Genomic DNA, 13,318 nt, shown 5'->3' on the forward strand with positions numbered 1-13,318 from the left:
TCATTGTCACACCTACTGTGCCTATGTAAAAATAAGACTAAAATATTTTTTCTAGATTAAAAAAAAGAACATAATTATCGCATTTGAAATTTTACCTCAATTTGTTCTTATTTTTTTAATCTGTTGCTAACCATTCTTATTTCCAATGGTTGTATGATTTTTTTTTTAATAGTTAAAGGTGTAAGAATAATCAGGAGAAATGATATATTTTAAATTGTGCAAGTAATAATTACGAAACAAGTGTTATTCCATGCTTTATTAAACGTATATACTCGTTTATTTGCGCTATATAAATCCATATATTATTATTATTCTTATTATAGGTCTACACATTTTTTATATGAACCAGAGCAATTTTGCCGAGGCTGAGTACTCTTATTTTTCGGCCAATTTCAAGCTCAACATGTTTAATGCCTATATTATAATTGTACACACTTTTTAAAGTTTTTCTAGATTAAAAATAATAATAATAATAATAATAATAATAATAATAATAATTGCATGTGAAATTTTACCTCAATTTGTTGTTATTTTTAAAGCAATTTTAGTCCCACTGTTCTTAAAACCCGGGGTTATGAAATATTTTCTTATAAAAAAAAAGGTGTATCAGTTACACACAAATACATGTCAGTGGATTACTGTAGCATAGCTCAGCAGCACCGTTTGATTATGATAATGATGACAATTATCGTATAATAATATAATACTGCAACAAATTAGTTGGAAATTTCAATGAGAAGAGTAGTAAAAATGAAAATAACAAATTTTATCACAAACCAAGGGGCCATTTATACAGCAGGAGTGAGGACCGTTTTATATCTATTTTGTCAATTAGGGCTAAAGTTTACCACCAATCCAACTTTCCCGCGTACCGATTTTTTTTTTTGTCCTAATCTTTCTCTCAAAATAGATTGGGTGACAAGCACCTCGAGGCCGTGGCCAATTAATTCAGTTTCCCAGAATTAAAATGTATGAAACACGAATGTTCTGGGAATGTTCGAAGCATCATTATTATTTTGTGAAACAAAATGAATTTTACAAACATCAAATAGGCCTTTTGTATTTTAATAATGTAGGCCCAACCTCTTTACAATAATCCATGTTGAGTTAATGTTAGATGTTTTGCTAACATTTACAGTGCAGCTCATAATATAAAGAGGTAGAGGCCTACATTCGCGCGAAAACTCTAGGTAACAAGGACGGATTAGTTGGAAAGGCAGCCAATCGTAAGTGACTACAAATTACGTCATTTTTATGTCGTCGTATCGCAAGAAAAATTCAACTCAACGTAACAGTCGCAAGTGCTCGTTTTGGACTCTGGATGGAGTTCAACGTCGTAAGTTCAACTTTCGTAAGCAGCTGAAAATTGCTTGTTTATCTGCGGTCCAACATGATCAACGCAAACGTCGTTGATGTCGGCATTATTTCAACTTTGCGTAAGTCGTAAGAATCGTAAGAAACGTATGAAACGTAAGAAATTCTGACCTTTACGTCGACAGGAAACCAGGCTTAAGTGAACACAATGGAGATGCTTCCATTGGGAAGCATCTCTGATGTGGGTAGTCATCATTATGTGTAAGTACCTTTGAAAGTGTATATATAGGGCAATTTTGAACTTCAGAGAACTTACTGCATCTTTTGGAAGAGAAAAGGATCATCCCACTGCTCTGGTTCACTTCAGCACCCTGTCGTGGAATGTCTGAAGCTACAGTGCCTCTCCACTGCTGCTAGAGTAGTCATTTGACCAAGTTACAGGTTATTCTTCTTCCATAACCTTTAAAAGTGGAGAAAGAAAACATTCAGGGTGACTATCTAAAGTAAATCTCAGCTCAAATTTGTTGATCTTTTCAACAAAATAGGCTTTGAAAATTCAGAGACCCACAATTCAAGGCTATGGAAATGTGTGTATAAAACAGTAATACAGTAGTATAACTAGAAATTGCAAATTGCAAGTGAAGTGCTGCGAAGTACAACTGCATATAAATGTTCTTCGAACAAAATTATTTATGCGAGTCAAGTGAAAATAATGAATAATAAAACTATAACAAATAATATGATATGAGACACGACCCATTGTCTATATTAGAACACTTCTCATTGGGTAACAAAGTCGTAATTTTTCATTTTTGTCAAAAAGTGTCTATAGTGTGGTGAATTATGGTTTAGGTTTTTTTTAATAAAGTATCAAAAATTTCTATGTATGTGGAAAATGTAGTTGATTACCAAAGGTTACAATTTTTATTTTGAAGACTGCATGGTCTAGGAAGTGTACATTTTTTATGGGGAAAGTTTCCAAGGGCGGGTTTTCTAGGGGCGAGTTGACTGCCAAAGAGTGTTGCCAAAGTGCGAGCCAGTGTTTTATTTGATCACAAGTGCGAGACATATCACAAGTATGAGCCAGCGAGCCATGACGTCACGACAATAGATAGAGACGTTAGCCAGTTGTGCGAGGTATCAGCTGAGATTTGGGGAGTACAATTCAAAAAACAACTATAGGTTTAATAATGAATTATTGTGATGTTAAATAGACAATGTTAGCTATCAAAGAGCGACGTTGTTTTTCATTAGGACCTTCGTCCCTTCAAGGCTAGGCCTATACCATCCTAGCTAGTCTAGGCCTAGAGTAGGATAAGGCTAGCGCAACATGCGGACGTTGGTACGAGTAGGTTAGTCTACAAACGTCGCCTAAAGTAATTGATTTTACCCGGCAGAACGAAAGAAGGAACCTTCGCTTTTCAGTCGTCTTAGGCACTCGTTTTTTGACAAACAATGACCTTTCAGAGGTCAAATTGCTGTCAAGAATATGAATTGGCTGCTTCGCAGCAATAATACTACCGTGGGTTATGCTATAATAAAAGATCCTGTTAATTGATAATATAGAAAGTCATACACGGTCAAAATTGATAAACATCCTATTTATAAGTAAAGTATCAGTTAATCTGATGAACATCCTTGTACAACAAATGAAATGACAAATCTGATATAATGCCATTTCCAGCCATCTGGAGGTATCATAGGCATAAAGTTTTGTATCAGCCTGCAACAACCAACAAATTGTTAGACTGAGGTGGTCTGTAAATGTCCTTCACTTGGGCTCCTTGAATTTCAAACACTGGATATGCCGCTGCCTTTCATTGTACAGTATTACATTCAGCCATTATTGTTAAGAAAATCTTTTCTATGAAGAATATAGGCTTGATACAGTACAGGCATTAATTAGAAATACACAGATCAAAAAACTGCACTATGGTTTCATTAACTTTTAAAAAGAATTTTTTTTTTTAATTTCAAAAAGATACAACAGTAGGCCTCTGTACTTTGAAGTTTCCATCCAGGAATTGGATTTTTAATGGAACTGACTCATCATGCAATGACTGAAATATAATACAGTAGAGCATTATATTACATAGCAGACAGAAAACAATATATCATTGTAACTGTAAGCATCATATTGCTATTAATCTCTGTCTTTTTCTCTGCTGGTATCGCCAGCTCGGGAGCATGTTGGCTGTCATGGACCTCCAAACCTTTCCACGCTGTGCCCACCCTTCTCACACACTTTTCCTACCGCATGATATTTCAATCTGCGATGTTAGGTCCATTTATGTTCATCTTTGGTTTCACTTTACCACTCTGCAAGTTTCCTTTCAAACTTCCTTTGTTTATTTAGTGAAAAAAATAAGTTTACAGTAGATGAAGCAAAAGATACTTGTCATGCTCTGTGCTCTAAAATACAACAGGAAAAAGGCCACTCAATTATAGTGCCAGAGAGGGCGCAATATTTACTGGTTCCGATGGCAAAAAGTGTTCCGTCCAGTTACGATCTTGTGGCTGTACCAAAGGTAGGCTTAGCAAAGGGGCTTACCAGCTTAGAACCCAGTCTAGCTTGAAATTCCCGCTAACATTGTGCTGAAAATCATGGTACAGGATAGGCCAGGGACTACCTATTTTACTTCAGTTATTTCCCACACTTGTGCTACAAAGTCCTCTCAAGTATACCCCATAAATGCTGTAACTCTCCCCCCCCCCAATATTTTCCACACTTGTGCTACCAAGTCCTTGAAAATATACCCCGTAAATGCGACACCTCCCTGTAGAGAAATATTTAAGAGTGAGCCCCCCCTCCCAGGGCCTTGCCATGCCAACCATTTATGTTGGGTCATTCAACCATTCTTTTCCAATTCTCCAAACACTAAAACTTTTCAAACTCTTCCATTGCTAAGCACTTAGCTATATTGTATAATTAATCTAAATCTTTATCTTTTTAACATAAATGCAATAATTTTATACTATTTTAATGCATTTTCTGCTCTATTTTTTTATTATCGTATTGTATTTTAATAATATATCTTAATACTTTTTACTGTCTTTGTTTTTATAGTATATTTTATTGTTCTAACATCCCTTATTAATGTTTGAATATTATTAAATTTTAATGCTTTTTGCTGTTTAGTCTGGAACATTTTAAAGTTTCCAGTCTGTTTTTAACGTTTTTTAACTATTTATGTTTGATCGCTTAGCTTCAAAGCACATTTCTGTTATATTTATGTATAGTAGACTGAATAAAATGAATTGAATTTAATTAATTGTTTCTACCTCTTGCTTTAAATCCCAGTTTAAGATCCAGATTGGACATCACGAGCTAGGCAGGATAAAAGACAGTGTATCAGTTGGTATCGGTTACAGTTGTTTGGCACTCCTCTGTGGCTGCTGTGTGTAACCAGGGAGATCACCTCCCTGGTGTAACCATGGCCCAGTCAAAAATTCCAAATGTGGCAAAGACAAGCCAAACCAGTCACTCGTCGCAAAAATCGATTTTAAGTTATTAATACAGTGTTAGAGAGTAAAATAATAGCTATAAAATGGTAAAAAAATCGTTCAAATCGGACATTTCCTTATGAAGTTATAAGCGTTTAATCACACAGCTGTTTAAAGAACAATATATGAGAAATCAGCCTTCAAAGTTTATGATTTCAGGCATTTCTCATGCAGAAACTATCTTTAAATCCTTAAAAAGTGTTGTTTTAACATTGAAAATGGGGAAAATAACAGCATAGAATGATGTATAGATATATGAAGTTTAGTTTAGTGCAATAAAATAGATTTTTAAAAATTTGACATTCCAGCATGTTTTGGCCATTTTCTCTGTAACACGATTTGCGACGAGTGACTGGTTTGGCTTGTCTTTGCCACAAATAATAAAAATATTTATTTAGCAAAGTAAAAAAGTATAATCTTGTCAGAAGCAAGGAATTGTGAACCAAAATAAACATAAACTTTTACTCCATCATCAAATACAACAGATGCAAAATAACAAAACACTGGAGTTATATACTGACAGTTTCTTTATTAAATAATACTCATCATCTAGAATGGCTTCCAAAGACTTGTTTGGGAATTTTCACAAGGCAAAAAAAAAAAAAGATTATTATGTTGGCCATGCACGATCAACCGACCAAAATTTTACATAATTAAGGGTCGGCATTTTATTTTCTTTTTTCAAAAATATTTTTTTATGAGCAAATAAGTCTGGAATAGAATTGGCGAGGCTAGTGGGGTCCAAGCCTATTTTGCTGGATGGTAAGCAATGCGAATCCAAAATTGTTTTATTATTTGTGTATTTTCTATTTTTGGGCATAATATTGATTGTTTAACATTTTTCCTACCAACCGACCCATTTTTTTTATTTTCCCAAAACGTGGCCAACACTAACATTTTTTTTTGCCCTAATGATTTTAAAAACATCAGTTTATCATGTAAACAAAACTGACTACATAGGGAATTGAAACTCAAAACCTTGTGGGAAATTTTCCACTACATGGATGAGCATAGGGCAATGTAAATACTTCAGTCAAAAAAAACCTGTGTAATTATAGGAGGTAACAACTGTGTAGTTGCTTTAGGGAATGACATGAAACAACGTCATCTTGTGCGAGATTACTACAAAACTATTTCGCACAGCGGGAATTCTGATTCCTTGTGACTCAAGGATGATCAGCAATTTTTAAATTCTTACATATAACTCTTTCAGATTCCGAAGCCTAACATTCCATTCAGGAACACTACCACTGTAAATTACATTTTAGAATAGCAAGCCTAAAAATGTGTAACATTCTTTTGTATATGAGTGAGCCCCTTTCTTGTACTAGTTTGTGCCTTTGCCTGGCGAGCATAAACATGTTAAACCATGTAGGAAATGTAACTGACCAACATACTGTAGCTCAAGGATAACTACATTTCCACGACTAAATCAAATCTCTATTACCCCTCTGTTTAGCCAGATTTAACTTCAGAGCTATAAGTCACAATAGTGACAGGGATGAAAGCAATCCTCTTGCTAATACATCTTCAAAGACATTTTTTTTCTCTCATGAGAGCTGTTAATCTAGCTTTAAGTAGACATAAATAGGCTGATGTATGCTAGGTTGGAGGCCAAGAAACTCCTTGGTATTCCAATGATGAAATACAAAAGGCCTCCCACAAAGCTCCATATCACCAGCAACCAAAGCCAAATTGTTTGCAACTTAATAGAGTTTCAGACCTCAATTTACATTAATGACGATCATGATGATGATCTTATGACAAATATAATAGTGCAGCAATAATACCCCAAGGTTAAGAGTATTATCTTTATGTCCCTATAAACGATCAACAACCAAATAAAATTTTGACTCTTTATTTGGATAATCATGTTTTGAAATTCTTCACTTGTTTGAATTAATCTTACCAAACGCTTTTTTTATTTTAATTTTAAAATTATCTAACAATACGGTATTGTTGGTTAAATTTTATACTACCACATAGCGATTCTGTATCCTTAACTTCAGAAATGTTTATAGTAACAGAAACATTTAACTCGTAATAAAAACAAAGAGCTCATAAAAGGGAAGACAAGTTACTATAATTTGGAAATGCGTCATGGCTATTTGTTAGGCCAAATAAAACAAAAATTGTGTTGGCCAAGCCCGACTGACCCAAAATGTACAAAATTGAGGTTTGGCATTTTCTTTTTCATTATTATTTTTTTTTTTTACTACAATGAAAAATATTGTTTTTAATGAGCTAAGAAGGCGATGCGAAAGTGTTATGCGATCGTTTGCTTTTATATATAGATTTCAAAATAGTATTTTGCTAAAAAAATGAAAGAAGAAAAAAACAAACTTTTCCTACCAACCTACCCATTTTTTGGATTTTCCCAAAACGTGGCCAACACAAGAAATTTTTTTTTTGGCATTATGATACGCAAGTGTACTCCTACAATACACTGTATGGTTAAGGTGCACCCGCTGCAATGGTAATAATTTAATATACCAGAATTTTATGGGGTCAATTCAAAACCAATGATCAAATGCATGAGAGCCTTATTACCCTCAGATCATTGGATAGTGTCATATAATCATATAGTGGCAAACCAGCACAAAGTGCAACCTCTCTGCTTCACGGGGAAGTATGTACAGTATACAACTAGTCATGCGCCTGTACTCAGCTCACAAATCGTATCAGGTACCGGGCCATTTATTGGGTAGAGACAAGAGTGAGACAAACGTAGATCAACTGTCTTGCTCAAAACCGTAAGTGACTTGCAAAGCGTGAGTATCAAGGCTCAGACCTCAAGGAGACAACAAGCAAGAAGCGTTGCACCAAGTTCTTCTACTGGTAAATACAAGAGTGCATTACATTATGCCATTTTGTATGGAATAGTAAGCATTCTCACCGTTGATTACATAGAGAACAAAATTGAACAATGGTGGGGAAATAAAACTGGGTACATAAAGTTGGTCTAAATGGCATTATTGTACGTTTGTTTATAATTTATACAAAAAATAAGTCTGATATCTCTATTATGATTTAATTTAATCCATCTACATCACCAAATAAATTATTAATAAGTGTGGAATGTAATCTGTAGCTTTGTGGTTAAAATTCAAAAGACCTAGGTTTAAATCCTAAACAAAAACAGGATTTTCCCAATAAAAACCACTCCACACCCTGAGACTCTAGGTGAATTGGCCATAATGACACCAACAGAAAAAGCCAGATAAGAGAGCTCTGGCATTTGCCTTGATTGCAAACACTAATTGTAATTTCCCACCTCTAGCTAGCCTTTTTCCTTCATACTTCATTTCCAATGGTTTTGGACCTCCCTGACTGGTGTAACACTACCTAAATCTTCATCAAACCCCTGACATTGCATGATTTAATTTCTTACAGTACCTCCATCCATGTTCACTTCTGCCTTAACTCAACGACGACAGGCAATGCTGTAGCCAGCTATTGGGACAGTCCCACACAATTTTTCTATTGGGTCCACAAAAGATTGAGTCCAGATTTCTTATATTATTATTATGTTTAAAATGAGTCCACTTTTTGAATAATGCATCCATACTTCTCATATTTTGCATAAAATGGGTCATATTTTAAGAAAATTTGTCCAGATCATTTATATTTTTATGTAAAATGGGACAACTTTTAAGAAAATGGGTTCACATTATTTGAATTTACGCTTAAAGTGGGTTCACCCTGATATTGTCCCACACAGGACAGTTTGAAAATCCTGGCTACGGCATTGACGTCAGGTCGTCTGAATTGGGTTTCAAATTTGCATTTCGTGGGTATCCCTGGGAAAGCTATTGTATTTAAGTCTCTTTTTCCAGTCACCCAGTGGTTTAGTGTGTGTACCTTATAGGATTTAACGCAAAATGCCATGATTACTAGTATAATTAGGTAAAACACATTATAATTCTTTCTTTCCCAACATCACATTACATTACAATAGAATCGTGCTGACGATAGCCAATCAGAACCTGAATCATCATTATGATAGTGACACACAATCTGATGATGACAGCCAATCTACATTGAATAGGTGAGGTCCATGTAGGACAAGTACTGTAATAATCATCCAAAAAACAAGTTGTCATTGTTGGCAAACATATAAAGTTTTTTTTATCTATTTACAGTACTTTCAAAATAACTTTAACCTTTGAATTATCGGTAGGAGTGTCACGATAGTACTGGGGCCACAATAACCTCACATGATGAAATGCCAAGTTCAATGACCAAGACATAAGGGCCAACCTGACATTGAATCATTCCATAGTGTATCTATTAATGATTGGTCAGCCATGGTCAAAATTAATGGTCACCCAAGGCAAAATTAAAACCCTAATGAATTCACTGTACAATAATACTATTTTTACAACATAAATCCAAAGCACCTACAGACGTACAATAGACTGAATCGGCGGCTCGGGTCACATGACTTTAAGTGGGTATTAGGGTTTGTTTACATTGCGAGACAACAGTGCATTGAATATGGCTTCGCCTTGTTGTTGATGTAAGTCACATCATATGTTGCAAATGTTGGTTGGAATGCGAGTTATCATTTGGTAAATCACTTAGAAAGAAGTGTTCCAAAATTAAATTTTCAAAAACTTATCAGTTTGGTTTGGTAAGGCTCCAATGGATAGTGGGAATAAAGCCTGGAAGTTTTTCAAGGAAAGGCACGGTACCTTTTCATGACGTGCATATTGCTCCAGTGAGTCTTCAAAAGTTAAATTTTATAAAAGTTAAAGATAAAACAAATTAAATAAAATACAAAAAAAAACATGTGCTAAACAATTTTTTCACTTCATGAAAAAAATAATTAAATGCTGATGATACAATAACAAATGAAATGACGTTTACAAACAGGATTTTATGGATTTACAGAAAATTTTATTTAGAAATATTTCCCTGAAAACAACTTTTGAGCTAATCCCTTTAATTTTGGTAATACTGTAGCACAAAAAAAAAATCATTAATTTTGTTTGCTTATGAAAATCTTTCACTAAAGGAGATTAATTGCATTCCAAACATTTTTTATCCCTTAGTACTTAGATTATGATAGGTCAATGACCTACCTATAGGATGGAATAGGAGAGTCCAAGAAGACTCAATTTCCACATTTTTCCTCTAAAAGGAGTGCTTTTATCAACAAACCTGACACAAGTCATCACCTCTAAATTTTATTATGCTAGATGTGAAATGTTCAATCCTTAATGTTTACGGAAAATTGGACTAAGATGGATTAACACCCTAGTATTAAAAACAAAAACCAATTAATGTTTATCATCGTTAATTGACTATAAAGTTTAAAAGAAACTACTGCTGTAGTGTATTTTGGGCATTGTGTATTTGTTGAATTTGTTTGGTTATCTTCTTGTCATGTGCTAAAAGGTATTGGTAACATTATTTTTCTGGGTTGACTTTACTAAATTACTTGCAATTTTGAGTGAGGAATTTTTACTGAAAAAGGGCAAGACGGCTGTTATGGAAAGGAAGGGTCTGTTAAAACAAATATATTTTGGGCAAACCCTATGCTGATAAGTATTTGTGGTTACTGTGTTAGGTTGTATTTTTACAACATTTATGTTTTGGGAAGTGGCAAACACTGGCGTCACCACTGCTAGTTTCACAAGCGAATTCTGCACACTGGGCCTACGGTTCAGAGTATGTTTAGGCCCAATAAGAAAAATTATTAGTTTATCACCCCCGCGCGCATGTCTTCTGTGGTACTGGAAAAAAATATTTTTTAAACCCAGAGTGAAGAGTGCGATTTGAACTAGTACCAATGATATTAAGACTGCAGGTAGTGGAAACCTGGCAGCACCTCTGAAATGTGTACTTTACATTCTCTGACAAGGTACTGTCTGACATTTATTACTACCCTGCCTACATCTAAGTGTCAAAGTAGTAATGTATATGGAATTCATAAACTATCAGCTAAATTTATCACTTGGCAATTTGAAATAATATTTCAATCCAATAAACAAACAGTATCCTCTAAGCAGTGTCAGTTATTCTAATATTAAATAATAGCATCCGTAAATGGGGCACAGACAGGGTGTCTAATAAATTTCTAGACTAATAAAAGAAAAGAGGAAAGTACATAAATGCCCAGAATTTTCATTGAATATCAATGAGATTAAAACTACTGGACCCTGGACAGATATTTTTGGAACAGATATCTAATCCCCCAGACAGGAAGGGTGGGAACGCAACACCTGATGCAGAGGCCTGGTAGATATCCAGTAAACTGTAGCTGTACACATGTGATACCAGCATTAATTATAAACAATCACTGCATAAATAATTAATGCCAACAGGCTAAAAACTTCAAGCTGGAATAATCATGACAACAATTACTGCATACACAATTTGACGTTTAGTCACATGGCAGTACTTAGACTCGGAAAGCTACGTCACTAAACGTCACAAATGCATACACATTTGATGTTTAGTCTGAAAAGTAAGGATAATAGTATACAGTCGGGTGGTAGTCTCTCTTGGTTATTAAAACAGCCAGACCACAGAAACATAACATTAAAAACCTACATTCTATCTCCATATCTTATTATATTTTTATTTGTGAATTAAGATTGGAATAGAGGCATCTTCCTCTATTTAAAAACCTCTCCAATTTTTCTGTGGTCACAAATGACCAAATTTCTTTATTAATTATTATATAGATGCTAAAGACTATGAAAACCATTTGAAAAAGTGGTCTTTAATTGGATGGAGACCTGCATACTTCCCAATAATTTTGATTCTAACAAGAGTGACCAGCTCTCACCACTCCGCGCATTCCTCCAAGCTTAAATACTGTTACAGGCGCAAGTTATTATATACTGAAAGAGCTAATAAAATTGAAATGTTTAAATAATTAGAATGTTTATTTGCACACAAAAAAAAAATTACAGTATTTAGAATGTTCATTTGTACAAAATTAAATTGTCCTAAAGTTGCAAAAAAATAAATAAAATGTATTAAAAGTTGAAAAAAAAATAATGAATACCAAGACATGATTTAAACTCAAGACCTTTGGTTGTTTTAGGACACATCCTTAACTGACTGCGCCATCCATGTGACTTGCAGTAATGTAGTCCTTGCTGAAACCTTTGTTTTGTTTTGTAGGTATAGGTGGAACCCTGGGGTCTAACTTAAAAAAGGCCGATGAATGTTGGAAATCACCTCTAGTTTATGTGTACAATGTGTACAACATTTTCTGCACGTCCGTTCAAACTTGGCGACGCTGGACGCTTTCAAAATTTTGGTAACAAGAACAAGAACAAAAACAGCAGGAAGGTTCTGGGGACAGCGCCTTGCGCAGACCCCCAAAATAGAAAGAAGAACAACAAACACTAAGACTTTGTAACCAGTCAACAAACATAAATAAAAACATGTGCACTAAGCAACTGAAAGCTTGGGATGCATCAGGTATTGTACTTCTGTTGTGGAAATATTTGTGTAACCCTAATGCGAGACATTGGATCAATAGTAATTGTCAACAGGTAGACCACAACATTCCACAAGTCCTCTCAACCATGTAACTATTGATTTTGCTCTTCAATTTCATGATAAGTCTATACTTACCTGAACAATCATCTTAAAACTTTGGGTTTTTACAGGTGTGATGTAGGATGCATGTCAATTTCTCAAGGATATAACTACAGTAGTGGTTTTTTTTTCTTTCAAAACACTTGTATGAATTTTAATTGTATTTTTACAGAGTAACAAAGGGACTGTCTAGTATCAAATTACAGTTGAACTTGCCTAAGTCGAATCCAAAATGCCATTTAATAATTGTTCGACTTAGTTGTTACGTTAATTGGTGGAAAATAAAATTTTATTTCTATTTGAAATCACCATTAATATTGGCGGGCGGTGGTTCGCTTCACAAGGTATAAAAAAAGTCTTGCCCTTTCTGTAGTAAACTTAGTTTTTTTGTGCTGGTACTTTTTATCTTATCAAACCATTTGACATTAGCCTTGTTGTTAATTGCACCATATCTTTTGCACACAGAAACCATAGCCATAGCATGCCTGTCTAGTATCAAGGTACATATAGATACAGTACAGCTAATGAGCAACTATTGCAACAACAGGTGATAAAGTAAATCTAATCTGTAATGCCAGTCAACTAAATCATATATTATTACCACAACATTCTAATCTTCCATTCACTTCCTAGGCAATTATCACTATTGTTCACTCTATTTTGAAATGCAATTCCATTTTTGGGCAATCTGACCCAATTTGGGTTTTAATCAGGGACGACCTTCTAAACTGTGAAGGTGTGTCAACCCCAGATAAAAACTCTTTACTGTATTCGTCAATGTAGTGCAGGCTCTCACTTTGCGATGGGGTATCATTGTTGTGATGGTGGGAGCTCGCAGGAGCTTGTGTCTGTGGTGCGCTATACTGACTTACAATGCAGGGCGATAGCCTAATCTGGTTTTGTTTATACGTATATGTATGTGTGTGTATATGTATATGTA

The 13,318-nt window shown here is 34.6% G+C and overlaps 1 long non-coding RNA gene across 4 annotated transcripts in view; it reads right to left on the reverse strand.

Annotated features, from left to right (window-relative positions):
* The window catches only part of LOC117110243, a 55,700-nt gene that overhangs the window by 39,554 nt on the left and 2,828 nt on the right, over positions 1-13,318 (reverse strand). For 3 of the 4 annotated variants that reach the window (XR_004445653.1, XR_004445654.1, XR_004445651.1), the window contains exon 2: positions 1,631-1,774. This is a non-coding gene — a long non-coding RNA (uncharacterized LOC117110243). Of the gene's footprint in view, positions 1-1,583; positions 1,775-13,318 lie in introns of all 4 variants that reach the window. The other variant, XR_004445652.1, reaches the window with a different exon arrangement.

Source organism: Anneissia japonica, unplaced genomic scaffold (assembly GCF_011630105.1).
Source record: "Anneissia japonica isolate Jap-2015-1 unplaced genomic scaffold, ASM1163010v1 scaffold673_len1821605_cov196, whole genome shotgun sequence".
NCBI lineage: Eukaryota > Metazoa > Echinodermata > Crinoidea > Comatulida > Comatulidae > Anneissia > Anneissia japonica.